Raw genomic sequence first — 6,836 nt, 5'->3', positions numbered from 1 at the left:
TCTGATCTGGGCTGCAGAGGAGGTTGGGAGCCAAGCCTGTCTAGCCCTGTGCAGGGCGGCCCTCTTATAGCACCGCCGCCCCCACCCCCGCCTCCGCCCCGCACCCAGGTTCCTCGCGTGCAGGTGGAGCCAGCTCTGAGACGCCCCCTTCCTGAATTTGTGGTTATCTGGAACCCCTGAGGCAGCTAAAGCAATAGGCCTGCACTGTCTCCACCCTCCCTCCCGAGGCTGCGTGGGGGCGGTACCCAGCCGGTTCGCCCCCACACATTCTGGCCCTGGTGGCAGCTCCCCTGGGAGGGACCAGGTGCAGGCCTGCGGAGGGGCAGGAGCTGCAGGGCTCAGGAATGGACTGTGTACCACCATTGTTCTTGCCCTCGCCCCCTCTCAGCCGTGGCCTCGACCCTACACCCTGACTCTGATCCGCCTGGGGGAACTGGTCTAGAGAGAATCCCAGACGTGTCTTTGAGCCTGCACCCAGCGCCAGCCCTAATATAGGGGTACCAATGAGAGAGGGCGGGCTCTCCCAACCCCACCCCACTAAATGCCTACTGCTATCCATAGTACACACTGATTTCTATCCCTACTATGCATTTGTTAACAAAAATATCTGTACTGCCCTGTTCGGTTTGGCTCAGTGGCTAGAGTGTCAGCCTGCGGACTCAAGGGTCCCGGGTTCGCTTCCTGTCAAGGGCATGTACCTTAGTTGCGGACACAACCCCGGTGGGGAGTGTGTAGGAGGCAGCTGATTGATGTTTCTCTCTCATCGATGTTCCTAACTCTCTATCCCTCTCCCTTCCTCTCTGTAAAAAATCAATAAAATATATTAAAAAAATATCTGTACTGAGTATTGCCTAATGTAGACTTTTATTTCACTCTGTGAACATGTTCCCCGCTGACTGCGTTTATTTCTGCCTTCTTTATACGGTGGCATGCTATTTCACACTGCAGAATCATTCCGATTCATGTCATCCTCTTCACACTGAAGCGCATTTGAATAGTTTTCATTTTCCATAAAATGGGATGAATGTCTTTGTATCATCTTACCTTTGCTCATCGCATTCATCCAAAAAAATATCCACTCTGCATTGACTGAGCCAGAAACCATCCCGGCCTCTGGGGACATACCATCAACAAAACAGGGAAATTCCCTCACAGAGCCTCTTGTTCCGTTGGGCGGAGGAGACCTTGATTAGCAAAATAAAAGCTTAAGATACGTAGTCTGTTTTTTTCTTTTTCTTTTTATTAAGTTTATGGGGATGACATTGGTCAATACGTTTATACAGCATGGGAGAGAAGTAGGCTTTACCATGGTTCGTATGGAAAATCATACAATAATGAATAAATGATAATACAAGAACAAATTGTATTCCATGTGCTCACAACTATAAACCCACGTTGGGTGGGTTTCAAGTGTACATTTCTACGATGCGTGAGCTGTATGTTGCATTGTGTGCCCGCCACCCGGAGTCAAATCATCTCCCATCACCATATATTTGATCTTCTAAAGGGTCAAATATATACCCTTTGCTCCCCCTCAACCCCCTTCCCAATGGTAGCCGCCACACTGTTGTCCGTGTCTATGACTTTTTGCTTGTTTTTTTTTTGTTGTTTTCAATTTTATATCCCACCTAGAAAGTGAAATCACATGGTTCTTGACTTTTTCTGTTAGACTTATTTTGCTTAGCATGTTATTCCATATTGTCATTTGCCTTTGGGGTCAAATTAATAAGATCTTATCTGATACCCAGGTTCATCAGTTTATTATCCATGTTTCCTTCTATGTAATTTACCGTGTCAGGTGTTCTATTTAGGTCTTTGATCCATTTCGAGTGAATGTTTGTATGTGGGCACTGGTGGAGGTAAGTGTTATGAAGAAAATATAAGACCAGAAGGATAGATAGGACATTATTGGTTCTCTTCCATCTCATGAACCTCTGGGGTCATAGTGTGAGATAAAACCATTGGAAAGACCCCACGTGAAGAGGACCTTTGAACAAAATCTTGAAGGAGGTGGTGGATGAATCATGTAGCTACTTGGGATTAGCCATCCCCAGGCCCAGCGAACAATCAGGTGAGAAGGGAAGGGGTGACCTAGAATGTTCTAGCAGATAAGTTGTTTTTATTTTTTTACTGTATCTGAATGAGTCAAAGGGAGAAGGGTGGGCAATGAGGTCAGAGACATCACAGGACTTGGCCATCACAGGGATTGAAGACCAAGGTAGGACGTTGGCTTTCCTTTGAGCGAGATGGGAGCCATTGCCAGATGACTACTACACAGCCAATTTCTGTTAGTGGGATTGAACCTCACTTCTAAGTCAGACCCCAAATGATAACTTATTCCCCATTCTGAGCTCACATCTCATCTCAATCCTGACCCCTAACCCAATTCTACCTCGGTCCCATAATTTGACTCATCATAGATATTGTTGTTGCCTACCCAGCATGTGCTCCCCCTGCCGTTCTGTCAGAACCTTGATCTAGTTTGGGGAGAGCCTGCTGTGCTCATGGGACCACAAATGAACTTGACTGCACGGAGCATGGGAGCCCATGGTTGCTATTCAGGGATATTTAAGAAATGGACACCTGGTGCAGTTCTAGCCAATGAGGAGTGAGGGGAAGACCATGGGGCCACTTCTGGGGACAGCTTTCTTCTTTCCAAAGCAAGATGTGAGAAGAGTTCTCCTTCACTCTGTTAGATGGCGTCCCTTATGGATGTAAAATTAGGAAGTGACACAGCTCCCTTGGACCTATGGAGGGGAGTGGCCAGTAGACAATGTCGTAGAGAGGATCTCTGATGAGGTCACTGAGCTGGCGAGTTAATGGCCCGGGGAGCCCCCTTATCTCATGTCATATCTCATTCTGGTTTACTTTCTGGTTCGAAGATATTTTTGGTTCCCACAGCCAAACTTTTCCCCACTGAGACCTCAACGGTGAGTCCAAATCTCACATGATATCCAAAATCCAATCTTAAACCATGAATGGAAATCTCTGAAGCCCTGCTATTTACTCATAAATAACCAGACTTCTCTTCTGCTAGGATTTGCATATCTGTCAGTGTTTTTAATTATTTTCTTTTCTGATTTTGTTGCTAAACACTGGTCTGTACAAGCAGAGGGGTGTGTCTTTGATATTCACTGTTTTTTTAGCACTCCGCCCAGATCAGGGAACACAGGAGGCCCTTAAATAATACTTGTTTTCAAACCATTGGCATCCACAATTCTGAGAACTTTTTAAAAAAATATGTTTTTCTTAATTTCAGAGAGGAAGGGAGAGGGAGAGAGAGAGAGAAACATCAATGACGAGAGCGAATCATTGATCGGCTGCCTTCTGCACACACACACCCCTCCCACTTGGGATCGAGCCCACAACCTGGACATGTGCCCTGATCAGGAATCAAACTTGGACCCCCTGGTTCCTAGCTTGCTGCTCAACCACTGAGCCACGCTGGTGGGGCACAGTTCCGACAACTTTGGACTCAGTGCTTCCTTGATCCCTCAGCCACACGGCCATGGGACGTGACAGAATTTGGCTTCACAAGTCAGACCAGTCCAGGCTTGCTTCCTTATCGACTTCCCTGTCATTCCAGGTAAGTAACTGAATGTTTCCAGGCCTCACGGTGGCCCCTGCTCTCTAAAGTGGGGGAGAGCAAATCTACTTGTCAAGGCAAATGGAAGGGTTTAGTAAAATAATGAAAGAAAAATGGGTAGGCGGTAGCAGGCCCTGAGTTTGTATTAGCCGCCTGATCACATCACCCAGAGAATAAGGCTGCTTTGATTCCTTGTTGTACGTTCTGTGTGATGTGTCAGACACTTGTTAGATCTTGTCACCACTCCTCACATAGATTCAAGCGAGGATTGTCTCCCATGATGAGAACATGGAGGCTTACAGAGGTGAACTCACTTGAGAGCAAAGTCATTCAGGTCAGGAGTCAAAAGGGGTAGAATTCGAAGGCTGAGGACTGCTGATGGTATCACCATTGCACAAGCCCACGCTCCGCAAAGGAGATTCCCCTGGGACACCCTCCCATACTGTCAGATTCTCAGTCGGCTGAAACCAAATTCAGGTCCCCAGGAGCCTATTAACGATGCAAGCTCCCCCCACACTCCCCAGTCCCTGCCTGCACCTCAGCAAGAATTCCACATCCCAGCCATGCTATGCCCTTGGGTTTAGTCCCAGGTCCTAAACGCCCCCTCCCACCTCAACTCAGATCACCCTTGCCCTCAGACCTACCTCCTGAACCTCTGCCCGATGACTCATTTCTCGCTCCTGTTCTCACCTGAGACTTGGCACCTGACTGTCCTGCCAGCTGTGTTTGCCCCGGCGGATCCTGGACACTGATCCCCAACCTTCTGGTTTAGCACCTTCGTGTTCTGAGGGCCGATTGTTTCTGGTTCCTGGAGTCACTTCCCCCTTCTTCAAGAACAACTCTCTACTTCTTGGAAGGCTGCCTACGCGTCTCCTAGTCGAAACTGCCCCTTAGACGTCTATCGACCCTCCCACCCATTGGGATGGATGGGTGGCGCAGGCCAAGCTATCACAGGCACGGCCTCTGCCCTAGAAATGGTGATGGAATCAAGGTGGAGAGCTCTGTTCAAGCTGGAGGCTGGAGTAAGATCATCCTACCGAGGGTAGAATGAGATCCACAAGAGAAGGAAAGAGATAGGCCAGACGAGAAACAGCTGACACATGTGGGAGAGAAACAGAGACGAAAAAGAGGCAGGCAGAGTGACATACACACACACACACACACACACACACACACACACACACAGTCCCAGGGAGAGAGAGAAAGAGAGCTGACTAGCTTCCCTGGGACTCATGCCACCTCCTCTGACATCATGCATTCACCTTGGACGGAGCGAGGAGTGAGTGGCTAGGAGACTGGACTCCTGGGTCTCAAAGGAGAGGCTGGGAGCCTTGGTTTATATTTTTTAAAAATACTCACTGAGGATATGAGTTTTCATTGACATTTTTAGAGAGAGGAAGGGGGAGGGAGGGAGAGAGAGAGAGAGAGAGAGAGAGAGGAGAGAGATGTGAGACTGAAATATTGACTGGTTGCCATCCTTATACTCCCCAACTGGGGGTTGAATCCACAACCCCACAACGGAGAGAGAGAGTTTTGGTGTATGGGATGATGCCCCAACCCACTGAGCCACACTGGCCAGGGCACACACCTAGGTTGCAGGTTGGATTCCCCATCGGGGCATGTATAGGGGTGGGCAATCGATCAATGTTTCTCTCTCTAAAATCAATATAAAAAAGTGGAAGGAGCCCTAGCTGGCTCGGCTCAGTTGATAGAGCGTTATACTTTTTTTTTAAAGTGGAAGAGGCCTGGAGAGTATCATGTAGAGGAAGCAGCAGGGGTAAAGGCTTTGAGACGGAATAAAGTACAGATGGAGCTCAGAGAGCAGACAATGAAGGGGCTTGTGGGCCATGGTGAGTTGGACTCTACCTTGTGGCCAATGATGAACCACTTGGACTTTATGAAGAGATATGACATAGAACCTTTGTATTTTCAAGAATATCAACCTGGCTGCTCTATGAAGCAAGATAGGAAGCGGCCGTGGAGTCATGAAGGGGCCATTGCTCTTGTACAAATGAGAGATGATGGAGACGAGGGGAAGGCCATTTGGGAGATGGAGATGGTAGCAAGTGGGTGGATTCAAGGTGCGTTTAGGAGGAAAAACCAATGGGCCATGGCGGCGATGGGTTGAATGGAGTTTGTCAACTCTGTTGACAGGGAGCTGGAGATGTTAGGACTTTGCGGCCTCTTGCTCGGTGGACATGGTGCCCTTCAGCGAGAAGACGTGGCCAGATCTGCTGTAAAGTTCATGAGAGGGTGAGAAACCCCACCAACCCTGATGTTAACTGTAATCCCAAGTGTAATCTTTACTTCGACACAGCTCTCAGCTCCAGATTTCACACAGGGAGTTTGGTACATGATCTTTGTTCTGTGACTATTTCATTTTACACAGTGAGGATCACATGCATATACTACATTTTTTTGGTGTTTTTTTTTTTCATTGAACACCCGATAGCAGACACTTTCTTGTGTGACAACTCTGCATAATTATTATCCTGAACAGTTTCATTCGTATCCTGACCTGCATCCGTGTATTGTTTACATAAACCACCCAATAATTTGGGACGTGTTCAGCGTTTTCTCTCTTTTGCTACGACAAATAGTGTTGTGAGGCATTCAAACCTTGCCCACCCCCATTTCGGCTTCACTAGAATGACTAGATCGAAAGTAATGCGTAAACCTCTTGATTGATCTCCCTTTCACAACACCTGTATCAAACCACAGTTCCAGTGGTGGACACTATGGGTCTCACCACATTTTTACCTGTCCTGGGGTTTTCTAGATAATTTTAGTAGATTTTAGATAATTTTAGTGTTCAATTAGAATATTGTTGACATTTTAAGATGACTTTGAAAAACAGTCAAGTCACATATGTCTGTAAGTCATGGATGCCTTTATTTTTGTGTGTGAAGTAGCTGTTCTAGGATGTAGGGATGGAGAGGTGGCAGTATGGAGAGATTAGGAATTCCTTTTCATGGTATCACTAATCCACTTGTGGTACGCGCATATGCGAGTGTAGAAGGTTGGGTGGAAGGGTGGATGACAAGGGAAATTCCCCGTGGACACCAGGCCTTGCAGAGAACCTTCGCACATCAATGGGCTCCCTGAGTCACCCTGAAGGGGAGAGAGCAGATTAGCTTGTTTCAGAGCAACCATCCCTGAAGTCTCATATACCTTGTAGTTATCAAGTCTTTGTCCTGCCAGAATACAGCCTTCTGCCCTGGCCAATGGGAAGAGACTCATTCTGTAGACC

Source organism: Myotis davidii, unplaced genomic scaffold, assembly GCF_000327345.1.
Source record: "Myotis davidii unplaced genomic scaffold, ASM32734v1 scaffold358, whole genome shotgun sequence".
Taxonomy (NCBI): Eukaryota; Metazoa; Chordata; class Mammalia; order Chiroptera; family Vespertilionidae; genus Myotis; species Myotis davidii.
This window is presented reverse-complemented; position numbering follows the sequence as displayed.